This window comes from Cyprinus carpio, chromosome A5, assembly GCF_018340385.1.
Source record: "Cyprinus carpio isolate SPL01 chromosome A5, ASM1834038v1, whole genome shotgun sequence".
NCBI classification, from domain to species: domain Eukaryota; kingdom Metazoa; phylum Chordata; class Actinopteri; order Cypriniformes; family Cyprinidae; genus Cyprinus; species Cyprinus carpio.
Window position 1 is genome coordinate 2,658,484 of NC_056576.1, and position 26,635 is coordinate 2,685,118.

The window sequence follows — 26,635 nt, forward strand, 5'->3', positions numbered from 1 at the left end:
AGTGTGTGGATTTCACCGGAGCTGAATTATCACGGCCTGTCCCTTGGATTTTCCCGAGTTTGACACAAACAGCAAAGTTCATAAAGTATATGTTCTTAAAGTAATATTTATGAACATCCGTAGACCTTATTCAATGTGTGATATGCAGCCAATTCCTGATCAATTTCATTCATCACACATTCATCTTTGGGTAGTTGATGAACGCTGTAACGACACTATATAAAATAACTTAACCAATTTCAATCACTGCCATTTAAACGTTTAACCAGAGGTGCCGCGTGGTGATTTTTTTAAGTCAGTTAAATAATTTAAGTTGAATTCAAAATAATTTAACCAATTTTAATTTCATTTTTTTGAGTCACATGAGATCAAACTTGAGTTTTTAGTCAGTTTTATAACTCAAAATCAAAATATTTTATATCATTTTATATTTATAAAATAATATAAAATATTTTATGTTTTATTTGATATATAATATTATTTATTTATTATTCATATTATTTATTATTATTATTTTTTTATATATTTTATTTAATATTTTTCTCATTTCACCTTCATTTTTAAAGTTCTGCGAGATTCAGCTGCACTTTTCTAAGTTGGAATAATTATACGTAAAACTGTAAGGCATGTGGCACAAAAATAATATAAAAAAAATATTTTTTTTTTTGCAGCATAATAATCATTATAAAAAAAACAAAACAAAAAAAATCTTTACCTAAAAATAAAGAGAAGGAGAGTTTCTGAGACTCTTTGGATGATCCGTAACACAGGCTTTTTCATAACCTCGGCCACTTTACTTGGTTCCTCTCGGTACAGACACTCTCAGCGACTCAATCACACCGAGGCCCTGCGGTGAAAATTAGGGATGTTTTTCCACAGTTTGTGTCTCTCCGCTGAGCCGCTTTGACCCCGTCCTGCTGTCGGCCCTCCCTCATTTCTCCTCTTTCTCTTATTCTCCACCTGTCCTGTTTTCCTCTTCCTCCTGCAGCTGGAGGTGTGTGTCTTCATTGTGTCGGCTGTGAGGTAATGACAGGTAAATGCAGCTGTTTGGGCACTTCTCCCAGCATGCTCTAAGAGGGACAGACACTTCCATTCAGCGTCGTCCGGCGATTAAAGCAGACGAGGGAGGAACTGGATGAAAGCTTCTGTGCTCAAACAAATGCACACAGCAGAGAAAAACCTGAGAGCTTCACACAAACATCATTTACACTTACAGCGCTCTACAGGAAACACATCACAATAATGAAGTCTAACTGTTAAATATGAATCAAGTTTAAAGACCTCATCGTGAAACATATTTTATTTTCTGCTAGAAAAACACTGAAATCAGATTTGATGGATTATAACTAATGTATTTTTATTTTTATTTTTAATTATTTTTATTTTTAAATAAAAATATTATAAAATTATTTTATTACATTCATTTTTTTTCCCAAGTACAAATATCTAAATATAATAATATACATTTTTATTTTTTATTATTGATTGTTTATTTTAAATAAAAAACATTATAAATTATTACTTTATTTTTTAATTATTTTTCTTACATTAATTTTTTCCAAATACATATATATCTAAATATAATAATATAAATTATTACATTTTTATTTTTTATTATTAATTATTTTTAAATAATAATATTATAAATTATTACTTTTTTATCAAATTCAAGTATAAATAGTTAAATATTCTTTAAACAGCATACATTTACTTGAGATGCAAAATGACTTCAATTGTTTATTTTTCTTAACACATATTAAGATATTTGTTCTTGTTTTAAACAAAATCACTTCATTTTGATGCATTGTTCAAAATACAAGGCTTAATTTTTTATAAAACAAAACTTAATATAAGAAGTCATTTTGATGCATCTTGATTTAATGATGTTTAGATATTTTTGCTGGAAACAAAACAATTTTGCAGTGTAATCCTTATTTAAAACCAATTAAAGCAAATTCTTTGATTAAAAAAAAAGTCAAGATATTTTAGGTATTTGTACTGGAAAACAAGACAACAACAAAAAAACTGAGGAAGAAAACACTTTTGTGTGTGTGTGTGTGTGTGTGTGTGTGTGTGTGTGTGTGTGTGTGTGTGTGTGTGTGTGTGTGTGTGTGTGTGTGTGTGTGCGTGTGTGTGTGTGTGTAAAATTTTAATTGCACAATTTTGAAAACATAAAAAATGCATTAAATATTTAAAAACAGAATAAGAGATGCATTAAAATGTATAAAATATTTATAAATAATCAACAGGTTTTTTGTATTGGGTGAAGTGTCTAGATGAGATTATTGACGACTGAATGGTGTTTAACAGCAGGACTCCTGCAACTATTACACAAAACTGATCGAACGACATCAAGAGCGAAACGATGAAGCAGAGACTCTGGAGAACATCACTGACAGAAAACAGATGCATTGATTGAGATGATCGAGCTGATGCTTTCACACGGACAAGATTTCTCAACCTTCTCTGGCCTTTTCACATTTATGTAAAACTAATTTTGTATGTTATGTATAAAAATCAATTATGCAAAAAAAATAACTTGTGCATTTATACACTTGCATCTCCTAGACACTAAAACGGCATGAAACATTATCATGAGTATTTCAATATTGTTCCTAAAGCATTAAAATGACTCACATTTGTCGTCATGTGTAGCCTGTCTTCTTGCCATTAAACATTCCTGTGTTCAGTTGTGTCTGAAAAAAAAAGAAAAAAGGAAATACAAATCTGTTATTTATGCATTAACACAGTTACATAACAAATGAATAAATGCTGTAAAAAAATTGATGCCACTATCTATAAAACAACATCTAATTAACTCTGTAAAGCCTGACATGAAATAATAGTCAGAAAAATCTAATGTAAAAAAATAAATAAGGTTTGCATATGTATCATATTTGATCATCAGGCTTTGGCTCATATAGTCTGATACAATGAGAGTATGGACGAAAAACTGCTCAATTTTATTCAGACACTCAAACTGAGCAAAAACATGAATAATGCTGCAGATGCTGATATTTCTATGAGAAATTCTGCTGCTTGTGATGTGAAATCAGTGAGATCTTTAATATAACAGTAGAGCAGATAAATGATATAAATGATGTAAATATCAGTCTGTGCTCTATATCTGAAGTAATGTGTCTCAGTGAGATGAGATGTAAAATGATCCAAACATATAATTCAGTGATTGAGAGATGAAGAAATAAAGGCTCCCTCAGAAGATGTGAGATGTTCTGGAGGCTTGTGAAGATCATTCCTCCCGCTGAGGAACAGTGAAAGTAAAGCTTCTTCTGGAACAAACGCTCCTCAAAAGATCCTGAGGATCAGTTTTGAGACTCTAAAACATGATTGATGGAGAATCAAGTAAAGCTGAGCTGCTTCAGTACAGTAAGAGTTCATCTGGAGATATTACTGCAGTTATTCTGACCTTTACTTGATCAAAATCACTCAAGATCTGACACCAGAAGCAGCAGCTGAAGCTGGACGCTTGTACAGTTATGAGAAGCTGAGAAAGTGAAGGAAATCAGCGTGTGGGTTTGCTAATGTGGCCCTGCGCTGTGATAAAGAGCGATCGATTGAGCGGCGCTCGAGATGAGGGTCTCCACCGTCCATCAAGTCATTAACCCAACCCCCTCAGATGTGCCAAGCATTAAGCAGGAGGCAAAATATTTCTGATTTTTCCATCAATATTTTTATCACGGTGCAAAGCCGGAAACAAAGATAAAGCATCTAAAAAAATAGACCCCCACCCACCTTCATATATATATATGATTTTGCCCTTTGACAGGAACAGACGTCTGGAGACACACAACACACGAAGACAGGAGTCGAATGACAGAAAACACACACCACTGCAATGAACCAAAGCGATCACACACTCCAGCATCATTAAGACAATGGAAATGTATTTACATGTATTTGATCGATATAATCAAACCTGTTTCATCCAGTAAGTTTAGTTGAAACTTTACAAAAACACACATTTATGATGTTAAACCAAGTACAAGTACGATGAACATCTTCCCTGAACGCTAGACACTACAACCATTTAAAAATGCACAAAAATATACAGAAGTGTTGAGATGATAAATAAATAAATGTACAAAAGTATACATGTGCAAAGATGACAATAATAAATGTTCAAAAATACACATATACACATAGATAGCAATATTACAAATAAAAAATAAACATACAAAAATATGCATTTATGCAGATATAATATTGCAAATTAAAAGTTAATTTACAAAAAACATAAATATATGTAGTGATAACAATAAGCAAGCAAACAAACAAATAAATAAATGTTCAAAAATATACATATATGCAGAAATAACAATAATTAAAATAAATAAATATACAAAAATGTAAATAAAATATAACATATGCGGGCAGACATAACAATAATTAAAATAAGAAATGTACAAATATAGATCTCTTCTATATATATAAAGATATAGCTATATATATATATACATATATATATTAATATACAGCGATAACAATAATAAAAAATAATAAATAAATGTTCAAAATATATATGCTATATTCATAATTAAAATAAATAATGTACAAAAATATAAATTATAATACATTTATTATAAATAAATATGCAGAGATAACAATGACTAAAATAAAGAAATGTACAAAAATATACATATATATGCAGCTATAACAATTAAATAAATAAATAAATAAATAAATGTTATGTTCAAAATTATAATATGCAGGTACCTATAATTTAAATAAATAAATACAATGTACACAATAAATAAAATAATATGCAGAGATAACGATAATTCAAAATAAATACTGTAAATGTACACAAAAATAAATAAATAAATATGCAGATAACAATAACATAGATACATAAAATAAATAAATACATAAATTGTACAAAATATATGCTGAATAATAATGAATGAAACAAACAAACAAACAGAGATAATATAATAAAATTTAATGAACAGTTAATAAATAATAAAATTAACAACACCAATAATAATACTAACACAAATAATAAACAGTGGGTAGTGATGCCTTTACACCAGTGTAGTCTGGAAACCCCCAAAAAGAAAGTCCACATTAGTTCTTCTGCCCTTAAACAGGCCTTTTAAACCAGTCTAGCGTTGGTAATAAAGTCCCAACGGAAGAGAGCAGATATAGCTGTGAGATTATGAGCTCATATCCATCCAGAGCCATTAGCCTGAGATCAAACCTCCAGAGCGTCTTAACAAATCTCTCAGCCTGCAGTCGAAACCTGCTTCATCACTGATGCACTTTCTCAGAGACACGCGTGTGTCCTGCTGCCGGAAACAATGACCTCAAACAAGCAGCGGTTCTGTGTGTTCTCCTCCTGCATCTACATGTCATTTCACCCATTTATTTTCAACTTTTGCCACATAATTGTCCGCAGAAGACCCTTATAGCAACAATGGTTAATGAGGGGCCCGCTCCTGTAGATCCTCAGGGCCCGTCTTGGTTTACTATAATTGATGCTAATAAAGCCCTGCGGTCCATTGTGCAGAACAAAGATCAGGTGAGCAGGAGGAGAAAGACTCTTCTCAGGTTCACCTGATTGACAACATGACAGCAGATCTCAACATTTCTGAGGATCTCAAAGCTTTAGTTCAGACTGAAGTTAAATATGAACACTGGAAGACACGTGAACGCAAAGAGATGGTGGAATGAAAGCGAATCGCAGAATACACCAGAGCTTTGTTTAGTGTCATTAATATCAGGGGGATTCACTAAAACTAAAACCATAAGAAAAACATTTTCAAACTTACAGTAAATGTGAATGAAACAATTCACAGTATAAAACACAACATGTTATGGGCTAGTTCACAGTTGTTTTATTTTTTAATTTTTTTGTAGCATTAATATCAGGGGTGATTATAGTTGATTAAACTAAACATTTTCTCGATTACTTAACACAAAATAAACATTTGTAAGTTTCATGTTAGTTTAAGTTTACGCTTGATGTTCTAAAATAACTAAAAGTTTACTGAAAATAAACGAAAACTATATAGACATTAAAAAACTACATAAAATGGCCAAAATTACTTAAAAAGATCGTATTGAGAATATAATTTAAATGTAAATTATTAATTAAAACTATAATAGTATTTCAAAGATACACTGATTATATATTATTATAGTATTTTATTAATATTTTGAATTAGATTTTATTTTTTATATTTTCCATTTCTGGTTTTAGTTCATTTTGTTGCACTTTTGTTATTATTAATATTATTATTATTATTATTATTTTAAAATATTTAAATATATTTATATATAAGTATATTTAGTTTTTATAATTTTTTATTTCATTTTAGATACTTCACTTAACTTAATTAAAAAACCTGAATATAAAACATAGAGCTCAAGTTAATGTAATATATAATATTTATTTGAGATATATTTTAATTTCAATTAAACTTAAGTGTTTTCAAATAGTTTTAGTATAATTTTAGCATGTAAACTATTATTAAAATCACACACTTATAATATTATTTATAATTTAGCATATATTTCATTCTATTTATTTTATTTAAAATTTATTTTACAAACAATTTAACATAAAAAAAAAAAAATATAAATAAAAATATAATTAAATTTACTTACAAAGTAATTACTTTAATTGTCAGAAAATATATTCTCTGACATTTTATTACAATTATATGACGTTTACAGTGAGAAGTCTATAGAACTGATAACTTTGGTAAATCTGTGCCCTGAGCACAAAGCAATAAGCAGAAATGAAGCGAAACGAAGGGTTTTGTCAGAACAGAGCTGCTCTTTGTGTGACGTTGAGTGACGGACAGCAGAAAAGCCCGTTAGGATTGTCTTTCAGTGACGACTCTTAATTCTCATGTCTTCCCATTGTGTCCCAGAATCCCTTGGGGCTGCGGCGTAATGAGACGTAATTGAGGGAAGGTCATAGATCATTAATTCACCTGGACGGCTCGCCATGCTTTCATACCTCGGCTCTGAGAACGTGAGACACAGGAAGCTGCCGACTCCACATCCTGTCTGTGGCAAACACATGATGTCACTCCAACAATGAGCTGAAACAAATACCAAGCACATTGCATTCTGGGATACAGCATTCAGTGCATGTCAGTCATGCATCAGGTGGCTCTTTTTCCAAAAATTAAAAGAATATGCAATACTTTTAATAAAGGAATAGTTCACCAAGAAATGAATTTTTTTTTTTTATTATTATTCAGTGGCAGAAATGGGTTTCCATAGCTAAATGACATATTTTGGCCTCAAAACCATTAAATTCACCAAAAGGCAATGATTTTGGGGCACTCATTTATTTATTTACTTACCTTTTTTGGCAGTTGCATGTATTCCATACCTACAGATACAGACACTATATGGTGCAGCAGGAAGCATAAGCGTGTTATTGTGACACAGCTTGAGCGAGCGACTAATTCAACAGTGGCTTCATCTCAGCAGAAGAAACAGCCAAATTGCAGCAGGCCTGAGTGATCTCCAGGCAATTTGTCTTCACGTATGCACATGCTTGTAAATAAAGGGGGCCGGTGTGTAACTGGAGGAGCGGATGGAGACGCCTGCGGTGTAATTGAGCAGCTGAAGCAGGGGGTTCTGGTCCGGCTGAAAGAGCCAACGGCCATCTCTGCCGTGCCGTATTTACCAGCAGCGGGGGGGATCCAGGTTCTGTCCCCACCAGAGAACAACATTCAGCTAGCACGATGGAAATGGAAAGGGAGCGGAAAGCCCCAGTTTGGCACCTTAAGAGAAAGAAATGCAGAAGTATTATGTTGATGGAGAGTATAATGGCTGAAAACCTCATGATGGTTATTTTTGTTCTTTCTCTTTGCTTTAAAACATGCTTGGGCTGAGAGGAGGGATCTGCGATGAGAAGCTGATGATTTAAAGCTCGAGGAAACACCAGCAGACGGCTCATTCACATCTGTCTTTTGACAAATTGATTTGTTGCTCATTTGTAAGTCGCTTTGCATAAAAGCATCTGCTAAATGCATAAATGTAAAATGCATTCATGTAAATGCGCAAGTGTAAAATGCATAAATGTAAAAGCATAAATTAAAATGCATAAGTGTAATATGCGTAAATGTACTGTAAAATGCATAAATCTAAACTGTGTAAATGTAAAATGCATGCATGTAAATGCATGTGTAAATGTAAATGCATAAATTTAAATGCATAAGTGCGTAAATGTAAATGCATAGTGTAAAATGCATAAATGTAAAATAAATGCATAAATGTAAACTGCATACATATAAATGCATAAATGTAAATGCAAAAACGTAAAATGCATGCATATAAATGCATACACGAAAATGCATAAATGTCCATAAATCACATGACTGACAAACTGAATTGGCGTGTTTTGGGTGTTTTAATCAGATTTCATCAGTAACAGGCTGTAACGTCACAGTAACATGTACAGTAACAGTTGATTGAATCACACAAATCAGTTGAAATCATCAGAGCGTCTTCTGCGCGGCTCCCTGCAGACGGTTGTGTTCCCGCAGCCTAAAACACAGCAGATCAACTATGAAACAGTCTGAGCAGATTCAGAAGCTCATGTTCACTCAGACTCGTTTTACTGACCTGACCGCATTGATCTTGATGAATCCAGAGGCGTCGCAGGGGTCGTAGTCGCCCTGCACGTCCATACTGTTAGGAGAAAGACCAGATCAATACAGAATGCATCAGTGATACAACTGACCCAAGATGGAAGGATGGATGATTATGAATATAATTCACTTAATATCAGAGATGCCCAAAGTTTACCCGTTGACCTTTGATTTGGCCCACCATGCTGTATACCAAGTGAAAGGAAAAAACAGGGGAAAAAAACTTTCCAACTTGCCATTGCCATTTTCTTTGTACTTTTTAAAACTTTTTTTGCAGTTTGAATGTGATAAAAAAGTGATAAAAATAATTAAAAAATAAAATCAAAAAAAACTTAACTATTTAATCAAATTTAAAAATATATAAAATTTGTTAATATATATCTAAAAATGTTATATATCATTTAGCATTTTTATTTTATTTATATATAATATATAGTATATTGATAACTCTATAACTCTATATATAACCACACAAACACACACCACACCAACACACACACACACACATACACACACCTTTATATATTTTTACTATTACAAAATATAAAATATAAAAAAATTTAATATAGTAATATCGCTATATTACAGGCTAAGAATATTACTATTTATTTAATATAATTAATTACTACATAAATATATTCTATTAATGTGTGATTAATTAGAGAAAAATGTGTGATTAATTAATTTTTTAATTGATTGACAGCACTAATATTACTACATTATAAAAAAAGAATTAATACTATAATATTTCACAATAAAATAATATTACAATAATAACTTTATTTTTACATTACAATAATAATATTTAATTTCTTCATTTTCAAACATTAAACCATCAAACTTTTATTTTGACAGAAAACCGCAGGAGCCCTGTTCAGAAGAAGATCCCAGGCACAATCTCTCACGATCATAATGAGTTTCTTTCACGGGACGTTCTGTGCTTCACCGTGGCCTCGAGCGAAAGCACAGGACGACCTTTTAACCGCACGCCTCCACGCTTAACCGGCATGAAACACGCAGCTTCCTCCAAGCGCTGAGAGGCCATTAGACAGATGGAGCTGCGCTTCGGTCAGTCTGAGAGGAGCTGGTCTGCCCTCAGGACACACAGGGGTCAAACCTCAATGATCTCACTGTTCCTGCTCCTCCCCACATCACATAAACACACAAAACTAAACATAAACTTATCGCGTTTAACTCACACCTCACAGAAAACATCCCTAACCTCCTTAACCTCATCAAAATAATCAAAATAATCAATATATACATAAAAATATTTTCTTAAAATTTAAGAAAATATAACACTAAATCCAACAAATACCATCACACATACACAAAATTAAATTAAATAAATACAAATAAAAAAAATTTTTTAATCTTTTAATAGTGTTTAATTTTGGGTTTGTAGCTGGACTTTTTAGTTGTGATAAGCCTCAGTCCACATTACATTCACACTAATTAATTACTAACTAAATTAAACATAATAAAATAATAAATAATTAAAATTAATGTTTATATTATAATATTTTATAGTATTGAATTTAATATTTTATTTTTATATAATATACTGTTTTATTTAAAATTTAAGTTTTATTATTTTTTATTTTGTCATTTTTATTTATTATTTATTAACAATAATAATAATAAGTATTATTTCATATTTTTATATTATTTTATTTTATACATAATGTTTATCTTATATATAATACCAAAAAAATAATAAGTAATAATAATAAGTAATAATAAACTAATAAATTAACAGTATTAAAAATAAAATAAATAAAAAAAATAATAGATATATAACATATATATCCATCACTGTAATATTAATAATTATAATTATTATTAATATTATAATATATATTATAATAATAATATTATATTTAGATTATATATAATATCTTTATTTTTTATAATAATAATAATAATAATAATAACATTATTATTATTATTATTTTATTATTATTATTAAATTATTTAACTCTAATTATAAAAATAAAGACAAATATATTACTGTTGTGAATGACAACTGTACTTTAAAATAAAATATAAATATATATTTAATAATTATAACAATAATTTTATTTCTCACTACAAGTTATAGTCTTAAATTCTTAAATTTAAAACCCTTGAGCTTTTATATTGGCTAAATAGTGGTCAAATGCTGCAAAATTATGAAATTATGTAAATGTTTAAATACGATTAACCTAGTGTGTACTGAGTTCCCAAATGCATGTTTACGTGTTCAGCAGACTGAAGCAGATGTTGAAGCTTTACCGTGTGTGTGAAGCAGCTGTTTAGAGCAGAACGGGACGAGTCTATATGAATAATGTGGCGTGTTTTTACCTGACCAGCTCCTCGTTGTACAGGGATTTGGGGCGACCTCATCGGCCGAGGATGTACACCTGACCCTTAAAGACAGACAGCTGCACGCGACCCTCCACGTTCTCCTGAGATTTATCAATGCAGTGACGGACGAATTCACACTCCGGACTGTACCAGAACCCTGAGAGAGAGAGAGAGAGAGAGAACCACAGCACTTCAGTAATAATACTGATCTACGTCAAATATCAGAGATTTTCTCTTGTAAACCAGAGATTCTCAACTCTATTGCCCAAGCCGATATTCAAGTTCAAAGCTTCCAAATAATACAATTCTGTAGTTTCAGAAGTTCAACAAGCAAATATTCATCAGGTTTCACAACGCTTCATGGACCAATGAATTGTTGCATGACTTTTTCTAGTCGGATGTGATTGTTTATTATTATGATTATGGACTCATTATTTACTAACAAACAGCAATTTCTTAGCCATTTCTACCTGATAATATATTTTAAAGCTTAACATACACTAGAAAAACATTTTATTCATTATAGAAATTTCCATGACTTTTCCAGGTCTAGAAATTATTCTTTCTAAATATAAAATAAATATATGATATTAATAGATATAATGAATGTTAAAACATCATTAAATAAATATATTAAAACTCAATTTTTTATAGTAGTTTTTATCTTATCGTTTTTTGTCTCATTTTAAATCAGTGTCTTCGAACACAAGCCAACCCCAGTGTGACACTGTTTCGTTTCCACTCCCGCAGTGTGTAAAGATTATTCGATTGTTTGTGGACGTCAGAAACACGTGTCCCATCCAGTCTGATGTATTCAGGCGCACAGGTGTGTGAAGCCGCAGCAGCAGCCCATCTCTCTGTGATTCAGACATCTAATGGAGTTTAATCTGAGGCGAGCGTCCCGCTGCTGTCCTCCTCAAAAAGAGGGACGGGGCCCCCGCACTCACATAACGGTTTTAAATTATAGGGCCTTGTAATCAGGCCGCTAATGGCCAAAATCCTATTATGTGAGAGGAGGAGCAGAGACCTGCTGCTGCTCACAACAGAAAGATGAACACACCTGAGACCATGCAGAACAGACAGACAGACAGGAGAGGACAGAAACGAGAGACACAGACAGACAGGACAGACAGAGAGATATACAGATGAAGAAACAGACAGACATACATAGAGACAGACAGAAACACAGACATGGAGATGGACAGACTGATGGACAGAGAGACAAACAAGATGGACAGGTGGACAGAGAGACAGTAAGACAGACAGACAGACAGACATACACTGAGATGGACAGACAGGACAGAGAAACAGAGAAACAACAACAGACCAACATAGAGATGGAAGGCAGACAGAGAGGCAGACAGACAGACAGAGAGACATACAGATGAAGAGACAGACCAGACATTACATAGAGAAAGACAGAGAGACAGACGGAAAGACAGACAAACAGAAGACATGGAGATGGACAGACAGATGGACAGAGAGACAAACCAGATGGACAGGTGGACAGAGATACAAACAAGATGGAAAGGTGGACAGAGAGACAGAAAATCAGAAGACAGAGCTGGACAGACAGACAGAGACATAAACAGATGAAGGACACATGAGAACACACAAACGCACAGACTTACCGAGAGACAGACAGACAGACACACAGACAGACAGACAGACAGAGAGACAGACCACTTTGAATTCACAATATTTACTTGAAGCTAACTTGAAGTCCCCCTGAAAATTTTATAAAGTTTATATTTCAATCATTACATGACACATTTGCATGTTCCTGGTCACATGACATGCAGGTTTGAATCCCTTTTTTTTACGTTTATTTTTGACTATGATAGCTGGACGTTAAAGTGGATGCAAACAGAGAGACAGACAGACGAAGACATAGAGATGGACAGACAGACAGACAGAGAGACATAAACACTTTGAATTCACAATTTGAACTGAATTGAATTGAACTGAACTGAATTGACAGAGAGACAACAGACAAACGAAACATAGAGAGACAGACGAAAGGCAGACAGACAGAGCGATAGAGAGATGAAGACACCTGAGACAACACCAACATACCGACAGACAGACAGACAGACAAACAGACAGACAGACAGACAGACAGAGAGATAGACAGACAGACAGACAGAGAGAGAGAAAAACCAGAAGACATAGAGACAGACAGATAGACCATAAAGACAGATGGCAGACAGACTGAGAGACAGAGAGATAGACAGATGAAGACACCTAAGACACACAAACACACAGACTTACAGAGAGACAGACAGACAGACAGACAGACACAGACAGTAGAAACAGACCAGATAGACAAATAGAGAACCAGACAGAGAGACAGAGAGAGACAAGCGATAGACAGATGAAGACACCTGAAACACACAAACACAGAGACTTACAGACAGAACAAACAGAAAGACAGACAGGGGGGGAACAGACAGAAGATAGAAAACAGATAGACAGACAGAGAGAGAGAGATAGATAGATGAAGACCCTGAGGACACACAAACCACATACAGACAGACATCAGACATCCTCTTTCGTTGCCTCAGTTCGAGCTGACCTGTAAATCTGGAGTTGTTTTTGTAATCGCAGCTCGACCCTGATCCGTACCATTATAGATGAGCTCGGAGAAACTTGATGCCGGCACTCTGTTTGATCTTCTCGAACCTCTCGGTCCATAGTGAAGGTCTCGATGTCCAATGAGCGTGGAGCAGGATGGTTCCGCCAGGGGTTTCGTAGAGTACCTGATGGGTAAAGAAATTGAAAAAAAATATTTGTTTTGCGTCTTCTATTTTTGGGCCTTTGCTTTTGTGCTACCTGTTACAAAACTGATTAACACAAGAAGAGTAACATCAGACAATGTGTAGTAAAAATAAGAACAGCATTAAAAGATTTTCTGTGCATGATTTTTGGGAACAATCCCAATAAATCTGAATGATGGTGTTGTCCATGACGACAGGTGTTGACGGGCAAACACCCCCCCCCCCCCCCCCCCCCTGACAGCTTGCCACATGAAATGATAATAGAAGAGGAAAAGGCATTAATCGTGTCTGTCAGGATCCGCTGGTCAGCTTCACTATACCTGCAATTTACAGCATCTGCGTCTGACACAGAAATGAAAAAAAAACGCTTCGCTCGGCTCTCGGACAACCTGAAGGTCAGGCGGCCGCTTATTCTTCAGAGTTCAGAGCTGACAGACGGAATTTAAGTCTTTACACAAACACACGCGCTGAAGATTGACTGTCCATTCCTATAGGCCAGAAAATTGACCTGCATCCACACCATTCCGATTTTAAACCAAATATGTGATTCTTAAATTATTATTCCCATCTTAAATCAAGCAATGTGTTTGATATACTGTGACTTAACATACGACTAAACACAAGGGTGTAGGTTTGATTTTGACATTGGTGGGGAAGTAACGGCAGACAACAGACATTAAACTGTTTGATCAAAATTACTGCTCAAACTCCTGAAAAAGCTCCTGTAAACATTAAAAATCGTTCTGATCCAGATTTTTGATATACAGTACAGGTCAACAAAGTTTGGAAACATTACTATTTTTAATGTTTTTGGGGGGGGGGGGGAAAAAAAAGAATCCTCTTCTGCTCATCAAAGCCTGCATTTCATTTGATCAAAATACAGAAAAAAATGTAATATTGTGATATATTATTACAATTTAAAATAATTGTTTTTAAATTTATTATACTTTAAATGATCATTTATTTCTGTGATTGCAAAGCTGATTTTCTAGGATCATTAATCACATGATCCTTTAGAAATCATGTCATTTAATATGATGATCCATTATCAAAAGTTGGAAACAGTTCTGCTGCTTAATATTTTTTCAGAACATGTGATACTTTTTTAGGATCCTTTGATGAATAAAAAAGTAAAAAAAAAAAAAAAAAAAAAAAAAAGAAGCTATGTTTTTAAAATATAAATTATTTTGTAATAACAATATAACACCTACTGGTCAGTAATTTGGGGTCAGTCACTTTTTTTTCTTTCATTTTTTTTTTAATAAAATCAATACTTTTATTCAGCAAGGATGTGTTAAACTGATAAAAAGGATAGTAAGAGAAAATATATTATTAGAATATATATTACTAGAATTTTTTTTTTTTCATTTTGAAATAAATGCAGTTCTTTTTAAACTTTTATTGATTCAAAATATTTAGACAGCAGAACTGTTTCCAACCACTCATAATAATCAGAATATTAGAATGATTTCTAAATGAAATCATGTGATAGACTGGATGTTACATGTGACCACTGAAAGGCTGGAAGTAAAGAGATGCTGAAATTCCAGCTTTGCATCACAGGAACTAAATTATTTGTTTTAAAGTAATATTCAAATAGAAACTATTATTTTAAGTTGTAATAATATTTCACAATATTTTAACATTTTTTTCTGTATTTTTGATCAAATAAATGCAGGCTTTTGATGAGCAGAAGAGACTTCTTTCAAAAACCATTTAAAAATATAGTAGATGTTTCCAAACTTTTGACCTGTTACTGTATATATAGTAGTCAACACATTGAAGGGATCAAAAAAGTTCATCAAGTTGTCCTAAGACAAGAACGAATTTTTGTTTTCGGTTTTTGGACAACGTTAATGCAAGGTTTTGATCCACTTCAAATGTTGACTACTGGGAGATATATATATATATATATATATATATATATCTTATATGAAAACACCACACACTGCATTTAAAGTTTGTCACACAGAAACAATGGAAAAGGAAAAAAAAACAGCTCATTTGAGCTCAAAGAATTCTTCAATAAAAACTTCATTAAACAAAAGCTTTTTGACTTCTAAGAGTCTTTGGAGTAAAAACAATCTCCGTCCCTGGGAGGCATGAAGCTCAGACCAAACCTCTGCTGCCCAAAACAAGACTTAGCAATTACCCACATCTCTTAAGTCCTGAAAGTGGCAATCTGATACATTAAAACTCTGCAGGATTTAGTGCAGGAGATTGAGAGGACTAAAGCACCACGGCGCTTCCTTCAGGAAAATCTGATAAAAGTCACTTCAGGTATTAAGATCCTGAGAGATGAGTGGACTGATTTACATGCATCTTTACTCAGCGGAGATGTGGGACGGTTGTGAGGTCAAATGGCTCGTGGCTTATCTTCCTGACTCCGGTGGCGTTTAATGCTGCTTTAAACACTTTCAAAGGACTGTCTCTGAAACACCAACACACACACACTCCAGACACTCCCACACACACACACACACACACACACACCCACACACACACACACCACACACACTCCACACACACCCACACACACACACACCACACTCCACGATGCACACACCGACGCACACACACACACGACACCACAACACACAGCACACACACCACACTCTGACAGACACTCCACACAAACACACACCTCCAGACACAACCACGTACCCCACACACACACACACTCCAGACACTCCACACAAAACACACACACACACACACACACCACAACTCCACATGCACACACACGCACGCACGCCACACAACAAACACCACACCCACACACACACCACACACCACACACACACACACTCCAACACACACACACACACACACACTCCACATGCACACACACGCCGCACGCACCACACACACACACACCCACAAACACACACACCACACACACACACACCACACACCTCACACACTCAAACACACACAACACCAACACACACTCCAGGACACTCCACACCCACACACACACACACACACACCACACACACACACACCACACCAGCACACACCTCCAGACACTCAACACCACACACACACACAACACACACACACACACTCACCACCACCCCCACACACACACACACACACACACCACACACACACTCAGGGACACTCCAACACACACACACACACACCCCCACAATACACACAACACACACCACACACACACCCACACTCCACACACCACACACTCCACACACACCCAACACCCACCACACACACACACCACACACACACCACCACACACCACACAACACTCCACACACAACCCCCCACACACACACACACACACACAGACACACACACACACACACACACACACTCCACCACCCACACACCACACACACAACAATCTCCAGACACTCCACACCCACAACACTCCACACACAACAAACACACAACACACACTCCAGACACACTCCACACACACACACACACACACACACACACACACACACACACATACCTGATATAAAGAGCTAAATAACCCAAAATCCCTGGGACGCAACACAACACAATGTATTTACAAAAAAAAAAAACTATTACACACATTTGTGTTCATTGAAAAATAAAGCTGAAATTATTAGAAACTAAACCCAAAAAAAATTTGAAAAGTTGGCCATTGGCACACTAACTGAAAAAGAGATTTCAAAAAAGTGAAGCACTAACAAATGACTAGAAAATAAAATCCTATAGATTAAAACCTTAATATTAATATAAAAAAAAATGACAAATACAAATAAATAATTAAAGCTAAAAACTCAAAAACATTATGAATAAAAACTTTACATTAGTTATATACAACGACCCTAAAACCCTAAACAATGGTCCCACATTAATATATGCAGCATTAAATCGTGATTTTAATTGTTTTCACTACATGGTGCTTTCTTGTTTGTTTGTTTTGTTTTCACAAAAATTAAAATCGACTTCATTTGTAAAATATTAGCTAATTTTTATCAAGACAAAAGAACACATAAACAGCTAAATATCCAGATTTTATCAAATGCCAACCCTTTTATTATGGTTTTCTATAATTACACAAGTGTATCTTTATAGAAATTTTCTAATAAAAACAACCCCATCATCACACCATGGCAAGTTTTTATTCTTTTTTACATTTTTAATAGATAAAATCGTGATTTTTAGCATATGTTAAGGGGGTAACATGTTTAAAATTAATTTATATACTATTATAGTTTTTAACTTTAAAACAATGCTTTCTGAGGTCTCACCAAAGCTGCATTTATTTGATCACAAAATCTATGAAATATTATTGTGATTTAAAACAGCTGTTTCTATGTGAACCTCTTGTTAAAGTGTAATGTATTTACTAGTGATGTGCAGCTGTGATTTTTCCCCATCATTACTCCAGTCTTCAGTGTCACATGGATCTTCAGAAATCATTCTTCTAATATGAGGATCTGCATGCCTCAAGAAACATTTCCTGATTATTATCAATGTTGAACACAGTTGTGCTGCCACAATAATATTTTTGCAGAAAACCTTGATGCATTTATTTTTCAGGATTCACGAGATGAATAGAAAGTTCAAAAGACCAGAGTTTATTTAGAATAGAAATCTTTTGTAATATTATAAATATCTGTTTACTGTCACTTATATTTAATTTCTTTGATACTGCGGTCCAGAGTCTATGATAACTTTTAGGCGAATCAGAAAATGCATTGAGACGATCAAATAACTCCCCACTGGCCTTGTGAACCCTGATGCCGATGAGTTCAGCAGGTCCTGCATTGAATTTGTCCAATTTCTATTGTTCTGTCTGAGTGAGCGTGACCACGCCCACAAGCGCTAGTTCACTTCATTCTGCACTGTAAACACAGGCTGTCAGGGGCTTTTATTCAAACATCCCTAAACACGCGACTTTCAGAAGAATAGGTCTGCAATCTTCGGTGACAACCGTTGTGCCAGGCCCAAAGCAAAACAAGACGTCGCGTATTTTCCAATTTCCTACCTGCCACTCCGCTGAGACAGTGGAGGAAGTCAATTGCCAATCAGCAACTGTCAGGGTCCCTGCACCGGGCCCCCGCAATTCAAAAAACAGAGACTTATCATCTGAAACTGGGACTCTGACAGTGCTCTTCAGAAGGTGTTTGATGAAAAGGGAGGAAAAGCTTTTGCCAACAAATCCTGAAACAAACATCAAACATGAAGTCATTTCTGCACCAGTTCTGCCTCGCAATACTGTGTCAAAGCTGTTAGTTCTGAATAAAATTATACTCTTTGGTTATGATAAAATAGGTAAAATTATTTGATTTACATATTATTATTATTATTATTTAATATATGATTCATTATAAAAATTTATATAAAAACATAAGTTAGATATACTTTAATATATAGTTTATTATTTAGTTTCTTTTATAATAGCTAATATTACTTACATTGTTATGGAACATAAATATAATTTGTATCAAAATTTCTGTATTGTTATTATTTTATTATTTATTACAACAAAGGTAAATAAAAAATTATTATATATTTAAACCATAAGTGTATAATTTAAATACCTATTTTATTATTAATTGTTTTACAACAATAATAATAATACTTAATATTCCTTCATTGTACTTGCATAGGAGTATAATTATCATAATTTCTGCATTTATATTTTTATATTATTTATTACCAAAAAATGTATACAAATAATTATATATTAAAAAAGTGTGTTATTTAATATATATGTTATTATTTATTTTGTTTAATCATAATAATAATAATAAAATTAATATTCCTATACACTATTATACCATAGGAACTACAATTTTATGAATAATTTCTGTTTTATGCACTTGCAAAGACAATATCAAAACAACCATATACTAACCATTCTGTGTATTTATACATGTTTTTGTAATGCATTTACATACATCTATTGACAGGTTTTAGGATAGTATATAACACTGTACATTGAAATATATGTCCAACATTTTACTACACATACATTAACATACATATTTGTATGCTAATATATGAAATTGTTCCAATTTCTAACAGGGTTTATATATGTTTTTAGTTCATATGACAATATGTTTCATACACGGAAATATATGGGAACTAGAAATGCCAAGGTCATGGGTTTGCATTCCCAAGTGAATGGCATGAAACTGATCAAGGGTTTACCCCTCGAAGCGCAACTTAAGTATGCTTTGCGATAAAAAAAAATCTGACAACATGCATGACTGTAACTAAAAACTGAGATTTGTACCTCTGTGACTTCATGCCAATTTTAATGCGGGTTTCTCCACGATCTCGATTCTCCCCACACCAATGCTTTCCACTGTTAAAAACAGAGAGTGCAGTTTATGGACCAATAAATACATTACAAATGAACAATATTCTCCAGTGACCTATACAGTTACTGTTACCAAAATGACATGTGCTATGTTTTACACGAGCTCTGAGTATGAATGGATATCAATCTGAAGTTATCTGAAACACAGGCTACTGATCAGTGCTCACTGCTGACAAGTCATGACAGTAAACAGGATCGCTCCCCGATCTCATTCAGATAGCAGAAGCGCGCCAGCGGAGTGTCCTTGGACGTTCTCTTGTCCTTAACATGAGTGACTCTGACTGGAACACCTGAGGAGAACCAACATACATCAGTGGCAAAGAGGATAGATAGATAGATAGATAGATCGATAGATAATATAGATAGATAGATAGATAGATAGATAGATAGATAGATAGATAGATAGACCAGACAGACAGACAGACAGACAGACAGGACAGACAGCAGACAGCACAGACATACCGACAGATAGATAGATAGATAGACAGACAGACAGACCGACAAAGGCTAGATAGAAGATAGATAGATAGATAGATAGATCAGAAGACAGACAGACAGACAGACAGACAACAGACAGACAGACAGACAGACAGACAGACGATGGACAGATGGATAGTATGGACAGATAGATGCGACAGATGGACAGATGTAGACAGATAGACAGATAGATAGATAGACAGACAGACAGATAGATAGATAGATACATAGATAGATAGATAAGATAGATAGATAGATAGACAGACAGACAGACACGACAGACAGACAGACAGACAGACAGACAGACAGATAGATAGTAATAGATAGATAGATACGACAGACAGACAGATCAGGATAGATAGATAGGATATAATGATAGATAGATAGACAGACAGACAGACAGTTTATGGACAACATGGACAGATCAGATGGGATTATGGACTGGGGATTTTTTGGATGGATGGATGGATGGATGATGATGGATGGATGAGGGACGACGGAGATGGACGGAATAGGACGGTGACGGGACGGGATGGAACAGACAGACAGATAGATACATAGATAGATGGACGGACGGATGGATGGATGCGGATGGAACGGAACGGGGACAGATGGACGGACAGACGGATGGACGGATGGACAGACAGACAGGATAGCTACATAGATAGCTGGACAGAGGAGATGGATAGATAGATAGATAGATAGATAGATAGATAGATAGATCAGAAATAGTAGATAGATAGATAGATAGATAGATAGATTAGCTAGATAGCTAGATAGATAGATAGATAGATGGGGGATAGACGGATGGATGGAATGGGGGTGGATGGATGGATGATAAGAATAGATATATAGATAGATCGACAGATGGACAGATAGATAGATAAGATAGATAGATAGATAGACATAGATGATGATAGAGGATGGATGAATTAGATAGATAGATAGACTAGTATATATAGATAGATAGATAGATAGATAGATAGATAGATCGATAGATAGATAGCTAGATAGATAGATAGATAGACAGACAGACAGACGGTACGGACGGACGGACGGACGGACGGCGACAGATAGATAGATAGATAGGATATAGATAGTAGATAGAACCGATAGATAGATAGATAGCATAGATAGATAGATAGATAGAACGATAGATAGATAGATACGATAGACTAGAACGATATGATGATAGATAGATATAGAATAGATAGATAGATAGATAGATAGTAGATAGATAGATAGATAGATAGATAGATAGATAGATAGATAGATAGATTAGATAGATAGATAGATAGATAGATAGATACGATAGATAGATGACAGCATGGACTGATGAGACCGATGGATGGATGGATGTATAGATGGTTAGATGAATGGATGGATGGATGGATGGATAGACAGATGGATGAATGGATGGACAGAGATGGATGGATGATGGATGAATGGATAGAAAGATGGATGGATGGACAGATAGATGGAGAGACGGATAGATGGATGGATGAATAGACTAATAGCCAGACAGATAGATAGAAAGACAGATAGATAGATCGGATCAATAGATAGATAGAGATAGTATGTTTTAATCCTTAATTTTCAACAATACATCTGTTGTTTTATCAGTCTGAATAATTGAAAATGTATTTATCTTTCTTTAAATAAATAAGTGGCATATATTTCATAGTTTAGGTGTCGTTAACAATGTTTTTGTGGCTGTGATCAGATCGGTCTGGTTGTATTCTAGCCGTCCCGTCCCGTCAGCGCAAAACACACTCGACCCCACACACATAAATCACGCTGAAATAGTCGAACTTATTCATAGCGTGAAATGCAGCGGCTCAGAGGCCAGGGAAAAGAGGGAGGATACGAATTGGATTGGGGGAGGAGGAGGAACCCAAGGAAAAGAGGGCGGAGACCGACTTTTGAAGGCGAAGAAAAGATGCCTACACGGTCCTGATTAGCATTTCACACACTGACGGAGGAAAGCCTGCGCTCCTGCTCACAGCTGTAAACGACAAAAAACTACAATCACAGAAACAAAATACAATCACACTAACCATCATTTAAAAACACAAAGTTCAATTTCAAACCTCTAATGTTGTTCATGTTTCCATGGTGGGACAACTGAAAAAAAATCTTCATGTAGTTTTTTGAATTAAAAATTTGACATTTGAATTTTGAATCAACAACAGTTCACAGAAAAAAACCACCTCTTCAAACAGCATAAAAGTATCCTAATATTAGTACATAGACTCAGCAGTCATATAGACCGTTTGTGTTCGGAACATGACTCAAATTTAAGTTGTTATTCAAATTATAATTGACTAATTAAATTACAATCACATTAAATCACAATAACATGCCTAGTTACTTGATAATCATGCTACGCAACATGTTAGCAACGTGCTAGTAACATTCTAATCACCCCTGCTAGTAACATGCTAATCATGCTAGAAACAGGCTAGTCATTTGCTTTTATCATGCTAACAACATTGCTATTCACTTGATATCATGCTAACAAAATGCTAGAGAAAAATGCTAGATCATGCTTAGAAACATGCTCAGTGACATGCTAACTTACATGTTAGTTTACTTGTTACTCATGCTAGTAACATGCTAAATCATGCTAGTAACATGCGAATCATGCTAGAAAAATGCTAGTGGCATGCCCCTAGTTTAACTTGCTAATCATACTAGCAAACATGACCTAGCAAAACATGACTTGGCATAATCATCGCTAACCACAGGCTAGTTACTTGTCTACTCATCTAGCAACATGCTAATCATGATGCTTCAGCGCTTTTACAACCGCTTTTGTAAACTCTCAAGCTAGGCTTTCTCAAGCAAACCTAAATTGGTCTTGACAAACTTTTTTATCCCGTTCCACAGATATGAGGATTCCCACAACTGTCCTGTCAGGTTTTGGTGTAAATTAACTGCTAGGATACGGGGCATGCAGCGACATTACCTCAAACGTCACTGGTTCTGACCCCGTCTCAATTTTCACGACTCATATGGTTTCTTACTATGACATTTTATGATTTTTTTAGCTTGACAGTCAAAAATGCAAGATTTATCATTATTTACTAACACTCATTTTCAACCTTTCCCATGGATCACAACTGAAATAAAAATAAAAAATCTTTCATGCAGTTATTATATTAATTTTAAATTTGACATTTGAATTTAATTTTAAATTTTAATTCTGAAATTTGAATCTGCAACAGTTCATAGTGATCATAGTGTCTGCCAAGCTCCAAAAAATAAAATAAAAACAGCATTATACGTATCATAAGGATTGAGTCTATTTCTATATTTTAAAGTCTTCTAAGAAGTCCATATTCACGTATGCTATTCAATAATAATTTCTCTCTATAAAAAATATGGTACTTCATTCCATGTTATTTAAAGTATCACTGAGATGCTTCTATAGTTTTATTATTAATAGTGTAATTAAAGTTTTAAGTAACTTCTGTGTTCTTCCGTGTTCGTTTTTTTTATTAATGTATGTAGGTATAGTTTTTATTACATTTTTATTTCAGGTTTAGTTAACTATAATAACCCTGAGTCATGTCTGACTGCAAATACAGCACAGATGTCAACTTTCATGACATTTCCTGCACTTTTTAAAACAAAAAACACACTTAAAACTTTTTTCACATAAAAAAGAAAAAAAAAACACACTTTTCCCCTACAAAAATACTCGGACGCCAAGTTTTCATCATTCCCAATTATCCATATCCAGAGTCCTCTCGGCCACAGAGCAGCCAAAAACGAGCCCTTCAAATAGTTAATAATTAGATTAAAAAAGTTCAATAAATGAACTGCATAGAAGGACAGAGTCTCTCTGCCCCTTCTCTCTCTCTCTCTCTCTCTCCGCATGCACTGCATGCATTCACCGCCACTCTTTCTCTCAGTCTTAGAAAAGCAACAATAGGACAGAAGACAACAGTTGCTAGGCAAAAATTAGCCGCTTCTACATTTTTCCAACTCTTTCCCGTCTTTCGCGCCACGTTCTACCTTTTGAGCCCGAGCATGCAGAAGACGGGCCAACTAGGACACGGGGCAGGTTAAATGATCAAGAAGGAAAATGCGGTCTGGTCGTTTTTTAAAAATTCTTTTTTAGCAATGTGAGAGAGTGCCCTGAGAAAGAGTGCAGAGCAGAAAGAAAAGCGGAAGCCAGAATAGAAGATAACCACGGTCTTTACAGCTAGAGCCCTGGGGGCATAGCGGCCGGAGAACGGACGCGCGGCTTCTATTGTGAGAATCACTAAAACGACACGCTTCTCATGGACATTAACATGGACGACTGACTCAATATATCATGAATACATGATGCCGATCAAAAATCGCCGAATATCATAGGACACAATGGCCATCGCTGTCTGATAAAATCACATTACTATTCACTCGGGCTGACGTCCCACACAAACCTTTGACATTCTAATTCTGCAAATCATGCGGCCAACCGAGTTCGACTTTGTTTAACTGTCTGAAAACAGAGACTGACCGAAACCTTTTAGTGCACAAACACTCGCTCACATGCTGCTTCATCATCTCCGCTGAATGACTGTTTATATCAGCACAGAAAACTCAATAACTCCACATCCCTCTTAATAAAAATACACATAAATCACACACATCTGTGTGATTTTTGTTATTTAGATGCAAAATGTAACTCTATTATTGACTAACTCTTTATTCTTTGTACTTTATATACACATAAAGTACACTCATGCACAGTGGTAAATATTATATATATCAAACTGCTGTATTGTTTATACTGTCACAAAATGTAAACTATATTATCACACAGCTCTTTATATAAAGATGGATATTTAAGTACATCCTATTTATGCATAAAAAACAGTACACTCACTTACTGTACAGAAATATACATTATATAGCAAAACTCAATGCTTGTTTGATTATATTGTCACAAACTGTAACTATATTATTGCCAGCTGAATCTGTTTAAATTTTGATGCAACTATAATGCAAGGAAGATGTTAAGATTTTATGTAACGTTAACATATGATTTTGTAAAGCTGTAAGAAGCGCAACATAAATAATTTGACTTGAACATTGACAATTTATTTAGATTTACTAATTAATTGATCTGACTAGATATTACATTTTGGTCATTAAAATTATATATATATATATATTTTCCTGCAATTAATGTGTTAATGTGATAGCAGAAACACTCACTATTGAAAGGGAGATTTGTGCATGTATGTTTTTAAAAAAAGCAAACAAACAGCAGTTTGCAGCGTTTGTGGAAAGTTTTGGAATAGAGCAGCTTTGACCCCAACATTCACTCACCTTTAGCGAAGTCAATCCCCAGACATTGGTTCACTGGGTGAATCTTCTGGGTTCTTGGTCATCTGGTAGAGATCTGAAGGTGCGTGATTCTGAGGAACATCAGAAACGAGGCTTTAATTCAACAGTTCATCAGCAGGCTTATGACAACCTGCGTTAGTGAAGCGAGACGATTCATCAAGAAAAAAGACCTCATATGATCTCATAGGAGTTAAATCAGTAAAACTTCTGCGTATTTATCTCACAATTCCCCATTTTTATCTCACAATTCTGATTCATATCTCAATTCTGCATTTCTATCTCACAATTCTGATTCATATCTCAATTCTGCATTTTTATCTCACAATTCTGATTTATATCTCAATTCTGCATTTTAATCTCACATTTCTGATTTATATCTCAATTCTGCAATTTAATCTCACAATTCTGATTCATATCTCAATTCTGCATTTTTATCTCCAATTTTGCATTTATATCTCAATTCTAATTTATTCTCAATTCCTTGTCATTTTAATTAACAATCTGCATTTATATCTAATTCTGGCCATTTCATTATACTCCAATCTCTGATTTATAAGTCTAAATTCTGCAGTTTTTATCTCACAATTGCTGATTTATATCTAAATTCTGCATTTGCTATCTCAATAATTCTGAGTTCATATCTCAATTCTGCATTTTTATAACTCATAATTCTGCTTTATATCTCAATTCCTAGCCATTTTTATCTCATCAATTATGAATTTATAGACTCA

At 34.3% G+C, this 26,635-nt stretch overlaps 1 long non-coding RNA gene across 1 annotated transcript; it reads right to left on the reverse strand.

Annotated features, from left to right (window-relative positions):
• Nucleotides 1-8,373: 8,373 nt before the first annotated feature.
• Nucleotides 8,374-13,626, reverse strand: LOC122142175. Its single transcript, XR_006158407.1, has 4 exons — nucleotides 13,605-13,626; nucleotides 10,977-11,136; nucleotides 8,608-8,673; nucleotides 8,374-8,529 (listed from the first exon to the last, which is right to left on the reverse strand). It is a non-coding gene; the product is annotated as an uncharacterized LOC122142175 (long non-coding RNA).
• Between the last annotated feature and the right edge of the window lie 13,009 nt (nucleotides 13,627-26,635).